The sequence below is a fragment of the Vipera ursinii genome (genome assembly GCF_947247035.1).
Source record: "Vipera ursinii genome assembly, chromosome: 1".
NCBI classification, from domain to species: Eukaryota; Metazoa; Chordata; class Lepidosauria; order Squamata; family Viperidae; genus Vipera; species Vipera ursinii.
Window position 1 is genome coordinate 274,616,103 of NC_139512.1, and position 21,405 is coordinate 274,637,507.

The 21,405-nt window shown below is 40.5% G+C and overlaps 1 protein-coding gene across 1 annotated transcript in view; it reads right to left on the reverse strand.

The window, feature by feature from the left end:
• RGS17 (regulator of G protein signaling 17) overlaps positions 1-6,070 on the reverse strand; it is a gene marked incomplete at its 3' end in the record, with an annotated part of 60,375 nt that extends 54,305 nt beyond the window's left edge. The window contains exon 1 of the mRNA XM_083348125.1: positions 5,959-6,070. The remainder of the gene's footprint in view (positions 1-5,958) is intronic.
• Positions 6,071-21,405: the final 15,335 nt, after the last annotated feature.

The following is a 21,405-nucleotide window of genomic DNA, read 5'->3' on the forward strand; positions in this document are numbered from 1 at the left end:
ATGTGATTCTTGGATGTATCTAGCCCCAAAAGATTGCAACAAAGCATTCAAAGAAGAAAAGTTCCCCATACCAGCAGAAAAGAATATCAGAGGAGCCAAACCCACCCCCCATCTTCACCATCTCAGATGAGAAAGGTTATTATTAATAAATATCCCTAGATGCAACATGAACATAGCTGTGCACACTGAGCTCTCCATTGGGGCAGCACAGTTTAATTACATTATCTTTTGTCATCAAATCAACCAGTGAAATATTCTAAGAAAAGAACCATGAATGTTTTGAAAATATTGAAGATGATCTATTTGATAACTGCTGCTTCTACAAAGCAGAGCATGATGACCTTTTAAAGAAGGTGATGGAGAGTCCTCTGGCAATGGGTGTTTCAACAAAGACAAAACACGGTTCATCATCAATGAGGTGAGTTACATGGGGCATGTCATCACTAAAGTAATGTGAAATTGGGAAAGAACTAGGTGGAGGCCATAATCAAGATGATAATCAGCACTTGAAGACAAAAAGATAGGCAGCCCAGTCAGGGTGTCCAGTGATAGTAAATCTCAAAGATATGAATCATGAATCCTATTTATCCCAAATAGAACTCATCTAGGAAGAAACAAGTTATTCAAGAAGAGATTTGGCTGCTGCTATGGCTACATCTGAGAGTCCAGCAGAATCCTTAGAAAACATCAGATGTGAGACTCAATTTTCTCCACTATTATCCAAGTCTCAAGAGGAACTGCTACATGTGTCCATTGTGGTGGGCAATGGTCTTGGAAAGATGAGTTTATATGATTACCTAACAAGTGTAAAGACTATGATATGAGTCAACTGTAAAGACTGAGCTTCACCAAGAGTCAAGTATTAGTAACTACCTACTCTGCACTGATAATAGTGTCAAAAAATAGATACACTTCAGAACTGAAAAAAGACAGATGTGATGTTTGTTACTGCACCTTTAAGAAATGGGCTGTAATAATTTCCTATAGTCCATTTGCCTGTTGAGTTTAAAAAAAACTGCAATAATTTCCTATAGTCCATTTGCCTGTTGAGTTTTAAAAAAAACATTTCCTACACCCAGTTTAAAGAAGTTTCTGGACTGAGAATCTGCTGGCCAATGCCCCAACAGAAAATAAGAACACTTTTTTTCAGAGAAAACATGACATCCTATGAGAAAATCATGCACATGTATATTTCATCTTCAACTTCTCTATTTTATACATAATGTTTCAAGTACACTAATGCTCTGCCTTCCTAATCTCTTTTAGGGAGAACACTTTTGTATAGCAGAATTATGTAATTATATAGCATAATTATGCAGTAGAAATTCCTCCCACAGAAGGAGTGAAAGAAAACCATTGTAGTGTCATGGGTAAGGATTAGGATTGTGGTTTAGTTCACCTCAGCTACACAAACCCACTTGGTCATCCTCTTTCAGCCTAACCTACCTCACACGTTAAGTGGAAAAAATGGAAGGAGTGCTTGTGGACTTGTGACTTGGTCTTCAAACTTGGCCGTTTATGACTTGTGGACTTCAACTCCCAGAATTCCTCAGCAAGTATGTCTGGCTGAGGAATTCTAGGTGTTGAAGTCCACAAGTCATAAAAGGGCCAAGTTTGAAGACCTCTGGCATAACCCAAAAATCTGCACTATAATGCTTATTGACACCATAGCACAATGACCCTTCTCAGCAGTGTCCATAGACTCCATATTATTTTTTTAAGGCTTGAAATATCATGAGATCTCAAAATATGTCAGCTTTCCTACCTGAAATTTTGCAAAATGCTTCAACCTCTCAAAAGATTTGGCAATTTTCTGACATTTTGGCCATTTAGTTTTTTAAAATAAAATTACACTCTGTATCCTTACAGGGGCCACTTGCAATATTTTCATGGATTGTCTCTAGTTTCTACAATACAGGTTGGGAGTTATTGGTTTAGAATACTCCAATCAAAAATGCAGACCGTGAAAATGACTGTGAAAAGCCAAAGATCAATGTTTTTTTCCTGTTGTTGTATGGGAGATATTATACTAGGAACCATGGTGGCACAGTGGTTAGAATGCAATATAGCCAGCTAATTCTGTTGCCTGCCAGGGGTTCAATCCTCACTGACTCAGCTTTTCATCCTTCCAAGGTCAGTAAAATGAGGACCCAGACTGTTGGAGGCAATATGTTGACTCTGTAAACCGCTTAAAGAAGGCTGTAAAGCTCTGTGAAGTGGAATATAAGTCTGTTATTGCTATTGCTATCTAGGATCCCCTTGTATCCTGTTTGTTCAAATACACTCATATTCCTAGAACAGTACCAAGAATTGTCTATAAGTCCATTTGTCTCCTTTGTAGGTAGCAGTGCTTAGTTAAAAGCTCTCTTTATTGATTACACTCAAAGTAGAATATATCCTAGGAAGAGTATTAGTACAAAGGGTCAATAGCTACTTGCTTATAATCTCTTAAATTTAAGAGTCCCAGTCAACGGCCTGATTGGGAATTAAATGAAAGTATTGGATTTTTCCAACTAAGAGCAAATGTATTGAGCAAGGCAGAGAAAGCTAATATTTTTATGTCTAATGCTTTCCTTTGTGCATTGTCTATGTTTAAAAGAAGCATTATGTTCTGCCACTATACTTCTCATTTTTGAGATGGGAATTACAAGGAAAATGATGACACTTCTATAGTAAACCTCATGAAATTATAACTCAGGAGATTCTACGACTTTTAGCAAAAAGTGGAATGGGTTAAAGTATCAATTAGGCAAAACCTAACTTTGTCAGGGATCTAACTGATTGGTGTTTCAGATGTAACATTTGCCTTTTTGACACTGTTGAGTGTCATCTATGTGTATCATAAACAGGTCTGATTCATATGCTTCACATAGCTTCATTTTCTTTAATAAATATTTTACCTACTACCTTTCAACAAAATTTCCTAAGTAGTTAAAAGTGACACATCACACAGGGATGAGAAACACAAAATGTGGAACCTAGGAAGATCTTGAGAATGAGTCAAGCTGAAGAGACTGCCAAATTGAGGAACAGTTGTGTGAAGCTTTGCTATCTCGAACTCATGAATAGAACATTTCTGATCATACACTGATCAAATTCTACCACCCACTGAAATGTATTCATACTTTTCGCTCATATAAAACACAATTTGTTTGAGAACCCTTCCATGAATGTTTAATCTTAGCTAATCTGTTTTTTTTCCCCTAAAAGGATTACAAAGGAATCTATTTTTCTAACTCCAACCTAAAATTGCAATCCTTTGGACATCCATCTGGAAATAACTCTGTGTGGCTCATTTGAATAAATATGCAAGAGAAGGAAGACAGGAAGAAGAAGGCAAATTTCAGACAACACAAAATGAAATGAAATAACCACATTGATATTAATTTCCCAATAAATTCCAAGTTACTATTTCTGAGTAAACTATCTACCAGAACACATGGTAGAATATTATTACGGTGATTATTTACATTTATAGACTGCTGAATCCCTAAGGACTCTCAATAAGAGAAAATAACTCTGCCTGAGGTGGCCACTGGATGGACCGAGTAACTCACTCAGAAGCTGCCGTTGCTGGTCCCAAGCCCAGATAAAGGAGGAGGGTTAGGCATAGGGCTAACAACCCTACCCTGTAAAAACCTGACTGCTATGGAAACAGAAAGTAGAAACCAAAAGCCACACCAAAACTGGGGTATCAACACTGACCCATCCTTGATGACGGTGCTGCAACACCCAATGCTGGGCTTCATGTTGAGTGCCAAAACTACCACAAGAATAAGAAAAGATTCATATGAAAAAAAACAAAAGAAAAAACATCCTGGTAAAAGTCCACAAATTAATGAATACCATAGATAAGATTAAATTAACCAAATCAGACTATAACCAATCTATGATGAATGAAGGCTCAAATGCTTTCTGTTTTTATAGGAATATCTATTAAAATAAATGAACAAATTCAGAACAGGTTGGAGACTTGCTAGGGGCTACCATGTGCCTCTATGAAAACTAGAATAACAAGAATCATTATTAGAAAGTAAGATTCTGTGATGCACAAATATATTGTAATTGAAGACTTTTTTGGGGAAACACACCCATATTAGTCTGAATATGATCCCTAATGTATGCATTTAAAATAGTACCATAACTGCAACACTTGAACGATCTGTAACACAACCGATTATAATGAAACTATACACAAAAGGCCCATGTAGTAGCTTTTGATTCCATTTCCTAAAAGTTAAGTTTTAAAGAAAATATTTTGAGCCACCCGTCTGTCTAAACCTGCTGCAGATTATAGCAATCTGAAACTACAGAAGGAATAACAGGAGCAGAGTAGATAGTTACAAATAGAATAGAGTGTGTTGATTCATCAGACTTTGCTGACTTTGGAAGGAAAGATGGAGATTCTGAAAGGCAAAAGCTACCCATCGAAGATCAGGCCCTTTCTCCCTTTCTTTGCATTTCGATACCAGCAGGGTGGTCAGCAACAATCTGCTAAAACAATCTGTGAAGTAGCCGAAATTTCAGATGCCATTTCCAATGGGTGGAAAGGGCGGTGGCAGATTTTGACTCAACCTCGCTAGATCCCTTCTGTTGCTCTTGTCTAATCAGAAACAAGCATCCTGTTGGTTGTCTATCTCTATAGAAGCTACTATTCCCCCCCCCCCACACACACACACACTAGGTCCAGGTGTGTGTGTGTGATAGTGATATCTCTGGGTCCCTAAGTGGACCCAAGTCTTTCCTCCAATTTCATGCATTCTCAGAAGAGCAGTTGGGAAGAAGGAGCTAAATAGGTCGCAGCCAAGCAGAAGAAACTCAGTGAACTGGAAAGAGCAGGAAATGTATTTTTTGGTTGACACTAGGAAAAGCTCTGCGCCCCACCACCTCAGTCACAAGTGTGTGTGCGCGCATGTATGTGTTATCTGTGGGTGCAGGTATCCTCTTTACATCAAGGCTGCTACTCTAGAATCCATTTCTTTTCCTTTCCTTCTTATCAATTCTATGATGTTTGTAGGAATAGTTTACGAAAGGAATGCCAATTCCTTATAGAGAGTGGTTGAAAGGAGAATGGGGGAAGAAAGTGGGAGAGGAGAGGAGAGGAGAGGAGAGGAGAGGAGAGGAGAGGAGAGGAGAGGAGAGGAGAGGAGAGGATTCTATAGATATTCCAAAGAGACTGGGGAAGGCAAAGCAAGTTCCAGCATTGTATTATCTCCTGGTAAGAAAGGGGGGAAATGTCTCTTTTTATATCTCCAAAAGACGCTTGTACTTCTACGGAAGCTTCCTCCTCTCCCCTGCCTTCTCACCTTTCTTTCCCCCAACCTTTCCTTTCCTAAGGTCCTCTTTTAAGCGCCTGCAACGTTTCCCCGTCTCTTCTGCCTTCTTGCCTCGGCCAGGTTCAAATCCTTCGCTCCAACCCCTCAGCATCTTCCCGCCGGCAGCGTGAGGAGGGCAGGTCCAGGGAAGCCACCACGCCGAGCCTCTCCCTAGTCTCCTTCCCTCCCACCCCTTTCTGCATCACTGGAGAGAAACAACATTTCCCCACCACAGACATACACACACACACACACACACACAGAGAGAGAGAGAGAGAGAGAGAGAGAGAACACACTCGCGCGTGCGCGCGCACTCCCTCCCTCTCTCTCTCTCTCTCTCTCTCTCTCTCACACACACACACACACACACACACACACACACACCGAGGCACCCAAGAAATCCAGACGCGCACCTCTGGCCGCCGCCAGCCCCACCAGTTTCTCGCTTCGGCGCTCCGCACAGACAGGCAGGCAGGCAACCCCTTCCTCCCTGCCTTTCGCCTCCCTCCCGGTTCGCCTGGTCGAGATCGAGGTCTATCTCTATAGGCGCCGGTCTATAAAGCAGACATTTTGGTGCCAGCGATTTGTCCAAGGCGAAGGGTTGAAAGCAGAGAGGAAAAAAAAAACGGTCCATCTTACCCACCCCCGCCTGGTGGTGTGTGCTTGGCACTGAACGGTCCCGGGGAAAAGGCTGGTGCAGCTGGTCCCTAGCGGAGCTGGTTTGCTGCCATCCGCCCAACTTCAGCACCCAGCCGGCAGGGAAAGACGGAGAGAGAGAGAGAGAAAGAGAGAGAGGGAGGGAAGGAGGGAGGGAGGGAAGGAAGGAGGGAGGGAGGGAGGGAGGAAAGGAGGGAGAGGGGCAAGCGAGGAAGGGAGGGTGGGGAGCAGAGGCTCCGGGCGCGCATGCGCTTTTTAATAGCGCTGGCCTCGGCGGAGGAGCTGGAGTTTCCCTGCTTCGTTCAAGCGTGACTCATTCCGCCCCCCCCCCTCGGCTTCTTCTTCCCCCCCCCGGAGATTCCGAGGAGGAGGGGGAGCGGGAGGGGGGGCGAGGGCAAGCGGGAGCGACCCAGCCAGGATTGGGCGAAGAGAGCGGCCGGCCCTTAGGATCCGCGGGGAGGAGAGGTGGGGGGAAGGAGCGGGAAGATCTCCGGCGGCGGCTCTCTCGAGCAAGCCTCTGCGTGGCGGGGCGCCTTGGCCACGTGTTTTAGTGGGATGCGGGCTCTGGCGTACAGGTGAGCGGCGGGTGACGAGCTGCGGCTTCGGCAGGGAGATAGATGCTCTGGAAGGGAACCCAGCGCTGCCACAGAAGCGAATAGGGTTTCCACCGTACTTTATGTCGGACAGCGGAGAGGCAGGGAACCTGAGCGTGATGCCGCCCCACACTAACAGAATAAACATTAAAACGAACATATATATATATATATTTAAAACTATTAGAGCGCGATCTAATCGAATGCTTGCGACAGTCGGGTGGTTTTTTGTTTAATAATAATAATAATAATAATAATAATAATAATAATAATAATAATAATAATAATAATAATAATAATAATAAAGAAGAAGAAGAAGAAGAAGAAGAAGAAGTTGTTGTAAGGGAGCTTGGAGGTCATCTAGTCCAACCCCCTGCTCAGGCAGGAAACCCTATACCAGGGGTAGGCAACCTTGGCTCTTTTATGACTCATGGACTTCAACTCCCAGAATTCCTGAGCCAGCCATGCTGGCTCAGGAATTCTGGGAGTTGAAGTCCATGAGTCATAAAAGAGCCGAGGTTGCCTACCCCTGACCTATACCATTTCAGGCAAATGGCTGTCCAGTCTCTTCTTAAAAACTTCCAGTGTTGGAGCATTCACCACTTTTGGAGGCAAGTTGTTGCACTGATTAATTGCTCTAACTGTCAGGAAGTTTCTCCTTAGTTCTAGGTTGCTTCTCTTTGATTAGTTTCCATCCATTGCTTCTTGTCCTGCCTTCAGGTGCTTTGGAGAATAGCTTGACTCCCTCCTCTTTGTGGCAGCCCCTGAGATATTGGAACACTGCTATCATGTCACCCCTCACCCTTCTCTTCCTTAAACTACACATACCCAATTCCAGCAACCGTTCCCTATGTTTTAGCTTCCAGTCACCCAATCATCTTTGTTGCTCTTCTCTGTACCCTTTCTAGACTCTCAACATCTTTTTTACATCGTGGTGACCAAAACTGGATGCAGTATTCCAGGTGTAGCCTTACCAAAGCATTGTATAGTGGTATTAGTACTTCACTTGATCTTGATTCTATTCCTCTGTTAATGCAGCCTAGCACTGTGTTGGCTTTTTTGGCAGCTGCAGCACACTGCTGTCTCATATTGAAGTGATTGTCTACTAGGACTCCAAGATCCCTCTCACAGTTACTACTATTGAGCAAGGTACCACCTATACTATACCTGTGCATTTGATTTTTCCTGCCTAAATGTAGAACCTTACTTTTTTCACCATTGAATTTCATTTTGTTAGATAGCGCCCAGTGTTCGAGTCTGTCCAGATCCTCCTGTATTTTAAGCCTGTCTTCTGGAGTATTGGCTATTCCTGCCAGCTTGGTGTCGTCTGAAAATTTGATGAGTTCCCCATCTATCCCCTCATCCAAATCGTTGATGAAGATGTTGAAGAGCACTGGGCCCAGAACAGAGCCCTGGGGCACCCCACTACACACTTCCTTTCATGTAGATGCAGTTCCATTGAGGACCACACGCTGAGTACGGCCTGTCAGCCAGCTACGAATCCATCTGGTGGTGATGCTATCTAGCCCACATTTTTCTATCTTATCAAGTAGTAGGTTGTGATTTGTTTTGTTTTGTTTTGTTTAGAATCAGAGGTATCCATCCAGGGAGATTTGGAGAGAATAAACTAGCACAGCAAATGGCTCTTGACTGTCCTAATACCTGTCCGCCTAGAACAGATCCACAACAAGCTTTGCCATGTTGCAAGTTTGACAGCCCTACTCTATACCATTTCAGACAGATGGCTGTCCGTCTTTTCTTAAAAATCTCCAGTGATGAAGCACCTACAACTTCTGAACGCAACAATCATGTAATATTAATAGTAGTGTGGTCTTACATTCTGGAAGAATTATGTAGCACATTAAGATTAAGAATACTTCTCCAAAAACTGACTTAATTTTTTGTTTCCAAGGTAATTAACTTTATTATCCTTTTGACCCAGGCTATCATGAGCACAGGAAACCGAATGAACTTTCAAATTATCTACTGTTCTTACAAGTGAATTAGCTTTAACATTAGAAATACCTGAGTGTGGGAATGAATTTAACACACCCTCTGATGCTTTATTTGCAAGCACAAAGTGACATAGTCAAGCAACTAGTTACATGTGTCTGTAACTGTAACCATAACATTTTCATAATCACATGTCATTTAATACTCAATACAATGAGTGTGTGCAGGCTAAGTAAAGGGACTAAGGAAGGCTTTAGAATTCTGTTTGTGTTTGTCTTGAAGCTTGGCCTTCTGTTGGCACATTTACTTTTTCCTAGACAAGATTAACTTAGGCTAATTATGGTTTGATTACCATTGGCTTATATTAACTATAGCTTATAAACCATTGTGCTGATATAGTGGTCACTAGTTCTAAACTAAAATGGTTTAATATAATATTTGAACCCCATCCCAGACTCCTGCAGTCTCATTTTGCAAGAAGGAATACATTCTTAGCCTCCACTGGATCCATATTGCTTGGCATTTGGGGCAAATATCTTATCTAACTTCTGTAAAGAGAAAAAGAAGCAAACCATTAATTTCTCTTGCCCTCAGCAAAGTCCTGAGGCTGCTATGGCCATAGTGTGGACAACTGATGCACATCACACAACATGACAGAAGAATAGATTGAAAGCCTAGACTGAAGTTTTCTATGAATGAACATTGCTGATTGCCTGTGAGGTGGGGTCAGGAGGATTGATAGTTAATTCAGTATCATGCCTGCTTCTTTTCTTAGTTGACAGAAATGGCCAGAAATATCAGGGGACATCCTGCCAATAGTCTTTCAAAAACAGATTTTAGGCACAAGTGGTCCTCCTATATTGACCAGGTTAAGGAATGGATAATGCATAGCCACTATGCAGTGGTGGAGAACCTATGGCACACGTGCCAGAAGTGGCACTCAGACCCCTCTTTATGGGCACGCGTGTCATGTCCCGGAGATGGCAACCATCCTTCTTCAACCAGCTGCCCGAGGTCCCATGTGGCCGGATGCATCCCGGCACAGCTGGTTTCCCCCCCCGTCCCGTCCCTCCTGGCCTCACATGCTCTCCTTTTCCCAGGCACGACCCACTGCATTGCCTCCTCAGCTGTCGGCTAGCTGTCCAGAGTGTGCCAGTTGAGGAATCGGCAGGCCGTGGCTGCTGACGGACACCATCGGCCCCTATGCACTCACTGGCCTCTGTGTGTGTGGGCTGATGGTGTCAGGCAGTAGCTGCCCTGGCCCCTACCTCGCCTTGCCTTGCCCCGCAGCAATTGGCATACCCACCCTGCCTCACCCCGCAGGATGAGCCTCTGGCCAACTACCCCACCTGCCAGAGACCTCCTGGATCTCCCCCAACCCTGCCTGGCCCCCACAGGCATCCCTCCCCACGAGCAACATCGAGGTGACCACGCCCACTTTGGCCACACCCACCCAGTCTGCCATGACCACCACAGTCATGCTCAACCAGTGGACCACTTCCCACCTGGCACCTGGTGATAAATAAGTGAGTTTTGGTTTGCAGTTTGGGCACTCGGTGTCTAAAAGGTTTACCATCACCAGCATAGCCCTTCCGGTGTTAGAGCCAGAGCCTCAGACAATATGGTTGAAGATGAATAATGTTGGCAATAGTTATTCCCCAACCAAGAAAAAGGGGAGGGGGAAAGGGGGACATGGGTTCATTGCAAAATTGGCAGTGATGTAACTAGGACACAATTTTTGGTCCCCATAGCCTGCTGGCAGGGAGGGAGGGGCACAAATGTCAATCCAGTTAATTAAGCCAGCAGCAAGAGCCATGGTGGCTCAGTGGCTTAATAATGCTGGAGAAGGTCTCTGGTCCAGCAGTTTGAGTCCTAGCACTGGGTGACTGGGTGAGCTCCTGTCATTCACGTCAGTGTCTGTCCACCTAACAATTGGAAAGCATGTTTTATGTGAGTAGATAAGTAGGTACCATTTTGGTGGGGAGATTCCTGCCAGCCCTGAACCTTCCCAACTGCAGCACCCGTTTACAAAGTGGCTCCAGGGGAGTGTGGGTAGGGTTGTCTTTGGTGATGCTGTAGGAAGAGCCACTCATCTTTCTTTCTGGTAATTCATAACAACAACAACAACAAGGCAGCAAATGGGTTTAGCCACAGTTCCTAAAGTGAGCAAGCTGATCTAATGGGATTCTTTTATGTTGATGATGATGATGATGATCAAGATATCGCTTTTTAGGTTCACATATGTTTTTTCCCCCCTTTAAGAAAAAAACAACCTTGTTGCCCTCCAGATTTGGATTACACATCATGATATTTTTGGGTCAGCATTGCCTTTCCTCAGACATTGTTGACCACAGTAGTTGGATAAGAGGGGGATTGTAGTGTGGTTTTATCAGGAAGATCTAGGCTGGATATTGTTGCTTTATTATATGAGGAACATCATAGAGGTTTTTTCCCCCTAATAATATCAGACTGCTCTTTTGTTATGACTGGTTCAAATGTAGTGCCTTCCACTAAGCAGGATTCTTATGGAACTGAAGAGCTCTCTTTTTGAGGAAAATGGGCAGTCTTGAAACACGATAAGTCAGTGAATAAGTAAATAAATAAAATCTCATAGAATCATGATAAACTCTTGAGATTTCTGCTGATACATCAGTCATGTGCTTACCTGCTGTTGTATTCGTGGCACAAAGACCTATATGCAGCAAGAAGGAATAACGAATGTTTACTGGCATTTCAGAACCAAAGAGGAGAAGGAATTTGATGTTGAATATGATAACAGCAGCACAGTTACTGGTGGGACAATATTGGAAGAAGGATAGTTTGCCTACTATAGAAGAATGGGTGTTTAAAGTTTCGAATCTTGCAGAAATGTCTAAGATTTCTGCTTACTTGAAAGATCATTCACAGGAAAGATATATTTCAGTTTGGAGGAGATGGATAGGTTATATTCAGAACAAATATGGGACTAAAAAGTTCCATTTAGCTTATGAGTAGATTTTAGTGGGATATTGTTATTGGTACTTTGTAGGTAGTTATGTTAAAGGGGAGTTAAAGCACATTATGAATTTGGTTAATTGTATATTATGCATAATTTTTATTTAGAATATGATTATTATAACTATAATCCTGTATTTAGCTCTGGGAAGTGGGGGGGGGAAAGTGGGCGGGTTTGGGGTGGGGGGGATTTGGGGATATATTGTAAAATCTTGTTTTTGTAAAACTCTTTAATAAAAAAAAAAGAACCAAAGAGGAGAACGTGATGAGTCTGCTAAGTGGCAAAATGAGCATTCAATCTTCCAGGCTTACCCTCTTATTTTCTGAGTTATAAATAACAACATCATTTGGAAAAAAGATTGGATCAGTTTCTTAGCAATCCAAGATGGCTGTAAACAAATCGTTGATTCTCAGAGTGGAAGGACAAAACAGTGAAGGTAATTGGATTCTGTTGTCCTGTTTTCTGAAGTTGCTTCTCCAGCTTTCCTTTTTCCTTCTAATATTTAACTCTCCATCAGCTTCATCATACTTACTTAGAGCATTTCAAATGGGGCAAAGATCAGTTGACTAATGTGCCTTAAAATGCGTCTGAGACTCAAGATTTAAAAAAAAAACAGAAAAAAAACACTTTGTTACAATGTTTTTCATGTAGAATAATTTTAAGAAGATTACTAATTCGGAGTCCTGTAATATAACTATTAACGTTAACATAAGAAATTAGTTCCCTCTTGAGTTCAAATCCGGGCTCATCCATTCAGTTTTATTGATTAAAGATATTCCTATGAGATCTTCATAGGAAGGATGGAATAAAAAGTAATGTTAATAATCTGAAATGGGAATTTCCTCCAAGATATCGTATGTTGGCGAGTTGTTTTTGTAATAATATTATTAAAAATTGCAATTTCTACAATAAAAATTAATACAAAGAAAAAATAAATGGTGCAGAAAAGATAAAAAGGAAAATAATAGAAAAAACGAAAGAAAAACTAAAAATATAGTAAAGGAAAAAAAGAAATATATAAAGAATATCACAATAAATAGAAACTATTTTAGTAACTTAGCATCTTCTCTTAAAATACAATAAATGTTTTTTTTCCCATGTCCCATCTCTTATTTATAAACAAATCCTTAAGGCCTCATCATTAGTCCTGACATCAACAAAAGTCCATTAAGGATTACCAGAGATAACAACGTATCTATTCTTGATCAACTAAACCAACTTTATATTCTTTCTTTTCACTTCTTCCAATTTTGATCTTATAATTTTCTAGAATTGGATTTCTTTTCATTTGTTTTGATCCCATCTCATAAAATTCTTCAAAGTTTTAAATAAGTAAGCTTTGGTAAATTCAATATAGGAAAATTATCTGGGTTATTTTCTTTTCTTGTTATTTATATATCCTTTTTAATTATTAAAACATCAGTTAATTTCCTTTGTATGTCCAGTAAAAAATCTTTTTCTATGTCATTCTTGTAGCCTGTTATTTTTAAATCCACCTTCAAATCAGACTAAATTTTATCAGGCAAAACTTGTTCCTCTTCCTTAATATCTTTTAAACATGGTATATCTATAGAGGCAGACATTCTTAAAATTAACTTCTGGGTCCATTGTTTAAACATATCCTTCATTCTGTGTTTGTAAGTTAAGACTGAATATTTTCTTCTTTAATTGTAATCTTTGAGTCTTTCTAGTTCCTTCTAGTGTTCAATTTTTAAAGTCTTATTAAGAATTTTAAAAAAAAAGTATTTTCCCATGGGGAGGATTCTTTATAGTTAATTCCAAAATCTCATTTCAAATTTATCTGGATTCATAGTCCATTTGTAAACTTTCTAGACCAACATTTTTAATCACAAGTATATGAACCCAGTGGCCTTCAAAGGTGCCAAATATGGTTTGAGCAAAATGGCTGTCTCCTCATCTTCCAGTACTCTAAACCCACTGGAAACTGCTGCATTAATTTAGCAGAGCCTTATTCAGTTTTCCATTTGTTCCCTGGAAGTTAGTCTTATTTTTTCAAATGCAGTTGCTGCAGAAAACTAATTGTATGCAAGGACATCATTCATCAATGTTCACATATCTTTGAAATTAATTGGAAATATGTATTTAATATACACAACCAGCATCAAGTAGTGGTTGTAGTTTTGGACCTTGACATAAAAAATCTAAGTTCACCTTCATCACTGGATAACTTTGCTCAAGAAGATACTTTCTCTCCATCTAAATTCCCTCATAGAACAATATGGAGAAAATTAGCAGAGATCATGCATGTCACCTAGAGTGCCAAAAGAAAGAACAAGATATAAATATAAAAAATATTTCTGTTAAATTTGAAAGGCTTAGATGGCAATAAATGAAACACCTTTCTTTAAATTAGTATTTCTTAAACTTGGCTACTCTAAGACGTGTGGACTTCAACTCTTTGGGAATGAAGTGCTTACATCTTAAAGTAGCCAAATTTGAGAAAGACCAATTTGTTACCTATATGTGGGTTCAATAACCACATGTAATGCAAGTATAGTATATGCACATGCTGCAACCCCTACTTTTATTGATGGGATGGCTGGCCAGCCGCCAGCATTTTAACTGCAATCCACATTTAAGAAGGAAATTTGTCCCTTGTCCCAGGATTAGAAAAAGGAAAGAAGGCGAGGTTGTCAGAATACAAGTGAATTTGAGGGCTAATCCACATGGAGCCCCATTTCCATCTGTCCTGTTTGCCGTCGTTCACTCCCTAGAGACTAAAATGGACAATGTGAAATTTGAACGGGCCCCGAACAAGGAGTATATATCGGAGGTGGTGACCCTTTGAGAGCTGTATGCAACGAAATTTCATTTTGATGTATGCCGATTAGTATACATTCAAAGTGACAATAAAGTTATCATCATCATAAGCAGGAGAGATGGTGCTGGCATGTAGGCCTAGTTAGATGCCGTTCTAACTCCCTCTCCTGGATTAAAAAAAAGTGTTCTTTTAAGAACTTGAAGAGAAATGGAGTAGCACGTTGCTGTACCTGAAATGGGAAAGTGAGTGACTGATGGCTGGAGTTTCCTCAAGAAGCCTAAGAGGATCCAGAAGAACAAGAAGAAAGGGTTTTTAGGAAGAAATAAGTAATCATGTTTAGCCAGGACAGTGAAAATTGTAATCTTTCTTTGTGCGCACGTGCTAGTTACAATATATCTTACTGTCCCTTCTTTTGTTTTTTTTTCTCTGCACAGGTAAAAATATTCTGACTAATGTTTGGATATGGCAAAGATATTTTATTGTGTTTTTTATTAAATTCTTGTGCTCTAGAATTTAATTTGGAAGCAGAGATCCTGCCTAGATCATTAATTATAGAGGGCCAGCATCATATTGTGGTCTTCCAAAAAATACCGCATTTGCTTCTGCATATCAAATTTCATATATTTTATATTTCAAGATTGGTTTTTTGCACACAAAAAATAATCCTTTAGCGAGCGATTGTCAGGTCCAGCAGGGGGTCTCTCTCTCTCTCTCTTTATCTCTCTCTCTCTCTCTCTCTCTCTCTCTCTCTCTCTCTGTGTGTGTGTGTGTGTGTGTGTGTGTGTGTGCGCATGCCATCTGGTGGTTATTTGAGAAGCGGATTGCGGTGGAGGAATAATGGAATTTTCAGCTGACATTTTGTGTATCTCCATTCATTTAATTCCTTTCATATAGTCTTTCATTTGTCCAAAGGGCAGGACAAGGTAGGGGAGCCCTATCTCTGTTAGTGGAAGGACCATCTGAAAGGTAGTTGGTGGCAGCAATAATCACCAACAATTAAACCAAGGTGGTAAGAAGATCAGGATGTGTTGATCCAGACAAACTCTGTGAGAGGAAATTTGTAGCCACAAATAAGTTGATCAGTAAGTTGATCTTTCCAGTACAATGTGAACTTTAGGATGTCCCACTGTAGCTCTGGTCTTTCATATGGTCAAAACAAAATGAAGCCGCATCTGGGCAAGGAAGCATTCTTATTCTAAACGGATCAGTAGAATTCTTTCCATATGGCTCATGGTATTGTTCCATTAGGGACGTGGTGGCTCAGTGGGTTAAGACGCTGAGCTTGTCGATCAGAAGGTCGGCAGTTTGGTGGGTTGAATCCCAAGTGCCGCGTAACAGAGTGAGCATCTGTTACTCGTCCCAGCTTCTGCCAACCTAGCGGTTCGAAAGCATGTAAAAATGCAAGTAGAAAAATAGGGACCACTACGGTGGGAAGGTAACAGCATTCCGTGTGCCTTTGGCGTCTAGTCATGCTGGCCACATGACCACGGAGATGTCCTCGGACAAGCGCTGGCTCTTCAGCTTTGAAACGGAGATGAGCACTGGCCCCTAGAGTTGGAAACGACTAGCACTCATGTGCGGGGGAACCTTTACCTTTACCTATTGTTCCATTAGTAGTTTTGACACACTAATTTGGAAGTCTTTGACTGGCTGACTGGGTTAGCAGAATGAGGAAAAAGTTTGTTTCTTGTAAGCACGTGGCTCTCTTGAAATATCTCAGAAGGTTTCTAATTTTTGCTTGGTGGTAACTATCATAAGGAAGAGTGGGCTCTAGTGCCAGGATTAGATATTTTTTTTAATCAGAGCTGTTACATAAAATACTCAGTTTTAATAGTATTCTGTTATGTGTATTTGTATAATGACTTTGGCTTTCAACCATAAACAAAGATGCTCCCTTTGGAAATAAGATGGTAAGTGAACAAGATTATGAGTTACCCAATTCATCTCTTTAACGTTCAAATACTCATGAAGGAGGTCTCCATATCGTCTTTTCCTTCCTGCCTACATGGACTATGCTAACCTTATATGATTAATCTGGATTAATAAAGCTTAAATGAACCTATCCTTTCAAACTAGTTTTCCGAATTAAAGCAAGTGCTGATTCAAAGCAACAAATTCAATCCGGTGTCTCAGAAGTGCTTTGGGGATTCAGGGCTGTCCTGCTGCTTCTTGCTAGATTTTGATAGACAAGATATTGTGTTGAAGCTCTAGTATCCAGACAGAGAAGGCTAACAGCGATGTAATATGCATTCCATCATTCACCTGAGTAGCTCACCAATAAGCTTTATCATTTTATTGAGGTCCTGCCTATCAGATTCCCCCCCCTTGGTTTGACTCTCTTCTCCTTTATTTTTTCCTCACTCTACCTACTAGGATTTCATTTCCCTACATGAGGGGTCTTCAAACTTGGCCCTTGTATGACTTGTGGACTTTAACTCCCAGGATTCCTTAGCCAGGCTGCCTGGGATGGTGGCGGAAGGGGCAGAGGAGAACTATAATTCTCTGTAGCTTTTACCAGCTTGGTTTGTCTTATGTGCGATCGTATCTTTTTCCAAATCTACATCTTATTAAAATCCCATCTCACTCTGACCTAATCCCCAGGTTTTGCTTATATCACTCTAATCACGGTTCTTTCTGTTCCTTCCTTCCAATTTGTCTTTCCTTTAGCTCTTTCCCACTCCACCCCAGCAAAAGTCAAATCTGCTATATACTGTACAGGATCTGTCTCTATTTAAGTGACTGTATCTGAGAATGGATTTAAGGTTTGACTAACATATGGAATAAGTTAATTTAATATATAAGGAGCAACAGTACTGTATGGCAATAGAAGGATGAGCAGATCAGGTCAGCCTGGAATATACAGAGTTGGTGGAAGGGTAGGGTCAGTTTTTACCAGATCTAGTCCTAATAACAAGTCCTCAGCAGATTCCTACTGGTAGTAGCAGCCAAAGACAGTAGAAATCTTTAGTAGTAGCAGGTGACAACCTCATTTCCCAGAGTCCTTACTGAAGGTAGAAGGGGTTGTAATCCTTGGTGGGGTTCAATGTATGCAACCAAGGAAGGTGAATAATGCCAAGAGTCTCATGCTACCTACTTAGTAGAAGAAGTACAAAAGCCCCTTGAAAACTCCCTTAAAGTACTAAATCTGCTGAGGGAACTGCCCAGAAACACCTATCATGCTGTAATGGCAGATGGGAATGACACTGAAGGACAGGAGAAAGAGTCAACCTGGGCAATGTTCTGATAAACAAAATCTGAGTCTGAAAGAGGGGTAGGGATGGAGAAAACATCTCAAAAGGGACCCACCATAGTTTTTGGGAGGGTAAAAGTAAGAGGTATTTCAGACTTGTGAGACTGTTACTGATGTCTTACAACAAATGTGTTACTAATCACTGTTGGTGCTTCTTGTCTGGACTACCCCAAGGGCTGACACATGCCCATCAGCTGAACTGGTGAAGCAGCTGGTATTTTTGAAAGTAAACCTCAACTCCTGTGGTATCCCAGGATAAACCTGGAAACAGAATGAGTGCCATCCTTTCTTTGTTATATCCTGTTGCTGTGTTTCTTTTTATGTTTATATGTTCTTATTTGGATTGTTTTGCATCTTCTCAGTGCAAGTAATCCCACTCCAGTTCAGCAGTGTCTGCAGCAACCTGAGACGATGCCAAAATAATGCACGCAGTCGTGTCTTCGTACAAACTTCACTATTATTATTAGCATTCTGAGTTCTTGTACAAAGATGTAAGTCAGAGCATTTACATGCCATCATGAACAGACTGTTCTCCTGCTCCCTCTCGCAAAGGCTAACATTTGGAACAGATACCTTGTCATTTTTACCTTTATTCTAGACCACACCATTTGGTTTAGACTTCATCAAACCATCTCCCAATCTTCAAAGTTAATTAACTGGGGAAAGTGGTCTTGCCCATGAAAGTTCACTGCTGGGAATGTCATGGGTGAGGAGATTAACTCAGGATTTGTGAAATAATTCCTTTGGTGGACAATTGCATGCATGTTATTGTCTCTGCTTCAAAACAAAAAAGTATTGATTAGCAAGATAGATGTTTAGTTTGTTTGGATGATGGTATGGAACCCTCATCAATGAATGAATGAATTAGCCCCAAATGTTTGTTGTTGCTGTCAAACAGGAAAGGAAGCAAAGGTGTGAGAACTACGGAAGAAGGAATCCCTAGTTACTAATGCAAAATATTTTTAGAGGGAGAATTATCAAACCTGTTAAAGTTATGGAATGGTTTTTGTCCAGCATGTTTTTAAAAAGAAAATGTTTCTGTTTCAGAATGTGAGGCTATCTTCATTATATTTTTCTTTCTAAGAAGAAATTGCACTGGCTAATTTTTCAGCGGGCTGCACAAGTAAGCTTCTAAAAATTTGGGGTTTTATTTTCATTGGTTTAGCCAACTCCTTCATAGGTCCTTGACTTTAGACAATTTGGCAGATACTGGGAATCCTTTGCTCAGAAGTGTCCATACTATAACTGCCTAAAGGATGGAAATATTTCAAACATGTATTACAGTAAAAGTCTTGAAGGCATCCAGCTGAAATTTGGCACAGTTAATATTATCTAAAAAATCTAATATCCTCCTGTCTTCTTACCACCCTGCTTAAAAAAAAGGCCTAGCTTAAGACCTTTTGATGTTTTTTATGTTATAACCTATTGACAAGTATATTTTTAAACCAAATTTTGAAACAGCTTGATCTAAACCCATTTGTCTTTAACCTGGAATTATAAACTAAAATTGAATCTTGAATCTCCAGTTTAAATTGAGTTGGGCTGACTGGCAGAGGGCTACTGCACAGTTCTACTCCGTTTGGAATGAGTTCAGTTATTCTGAAGAAATGATCATAAATGGTCAGAAAATGCAGGAGGAAGCCTTTTTTCCATTGTTAGTAAGGCATTCAGATGTCCTACTTTACTGAAGTGAATTTCTTATCTGAAGATTTCAGAAGACTGTTCAGCCACTCTGTGAGTTTGCTTGCTTGCTTGCTTCATCTGTTTTTGGTGAAGTTTAACTGCATTTTTTTTAAAGTGCAGAATGAAATAAGATCCGTGGACTGAAAGAAAAGGAGGTTGGAAACATGCAGTCTGTCAGTTGCCATTTATGAATGAAAGGACTGTTTAATCAAAGCCAGTTTAAGGATAATGAACCATGAGAATGGAATCTCTTCCATTCCTGCTTTACAAGCTGCCCATCTTGGATAGAAGCAGATTGAGCTTCTCCAGCCAGCCCCACCATCACAGTGCTATGACATGTTGTGTTTCTCTTTAAATTACAGTCATTATTCCTACACCTGCATTTATAAATGTAGATATTAGCACTTGCACATTTTGTTGAAATCCACACCTTCTCTAGCGATGCCTTCCCTTGTCTTCAGTGCTGTTACTGGTTTCCCTAATATTTGCACAGCACTACACTTACCAGGTAAGTGTAGTTAGTGCAGACTAATTTATTTTATTGATTCAAATTTCATGAGCGCTTGACTATTCAATAACTCTAGGTAGCTTACAAATAATTTTTAAAAAGTATATATATATATATATATATATGTGTGTGTGTGTGTGTGTGTAAATTTTTTAGATTGCACAAATATGAGCTGTCACTGTTGTGACTACTGCCTGTCGATGGCCTTCGGTTATGCTGAAACAGGAAATAAAGATTTGTCCCATGTTTGGGGCCTAGCAAGATAATCTAAATAGTTAACAAGCATTTAACATACACACACACACACACACACACACACACACACACACACACATATATATATATATATATATATATATATATATATATATATATATATATATATATAAATGTTCCCCCGCACATGCGTGCTAGTCGTTTCCGACTCTAGGGGCCGGTGCTCATCTCCGTTTCAAAGCCAAAGAGTCAGCGCTTGTCCGAGGACGTCTCCGTGGTCATGTGGCCGGCATGACTAGATGCCAAAGGCACACGGAACACTGTTACCTTCCCACCGTAGTGTTCCCTACTTTTCTACTTGCAGGTGACTAAACTAACTAAATATAAACATATTCTTTACCTGTTCCTACTTCAAGTTGCAGCAATTCAAAAACATGAAATCCTGAAAAACATCAATCAAACAAAAAGTTAAAGACAACACAAATACTTAAAGTAAATGGAAATAGTTTTGTTTGCAGTTTGAATAGAAAGACATGCAAAAAAATATTGTACTGCATATGGTACTGAATGGTGTCACACCATTACCTTTTTCAAGGTATATCTCTAGCAATAGCATCCAGTGCAGATGTGTGTTCATGTGTGTCAGACTAGTGAAAACAGCACAGCAGTGCCATGATGCTAACAATGCCCTTTTCTATGTATATCACAACATCACCCACCAGCCTGCACTAAAGGGATAAAGCTGATGGCTGCCAAATGCAGCAAGATCCTATGGATACCACTGATATCTAGACAGCTCCATGTTGCAGAATCACATCTCCCAGCATCCCGTACCATTGGTTACATTTAGGCTGCTTTGAATTCTGCTTCAGGTTTCCTATGTGTTGTATCACAAAGAAATTGTGAGTTAATATTAGTGGGATCTTTGAAAATATTTTTAGTAAGGTTTACTACACAAAGCAGTTCAATATTAAGTTTAATTTTCAAGTCTTCCAACAAATTAAAAAAATCAGCTTATGAATGGTCTAGGTCCTAGACACTTGGAAATGCAGTGTTGGTATTTCAACCTTCTGTCTCTCTCCATGCTGGCTGAAGAATTCTTGGAATTGACATTCACACATCTTAAACTTGCCAAGATTGAGAAACAGTGTCCTAGAGCTAGTGTTGAGTTGGCCCAACACCCGAAAGACCCAGGTTCTAATCCATTCACAGCCATGGAAGCTCCCTGTTGCTCTTTTACAACCTAGCATACTTCACAGAGTTGTGTTGTAGGGAAGAATAGAATGCAAGCATGCTAAATGCACCCTGCTTTGAGCTTGTGTATAAATAAAATAACTACTACAAAGTCCTGTTTTAAGTGGGATGATACAATAGGATGCTGCAAACTTGAAAATGCATGATCAGCCCCAAACAAGTCAAAATTTGGTGTCTTTAAGAAATTCAGAAGGTGGCA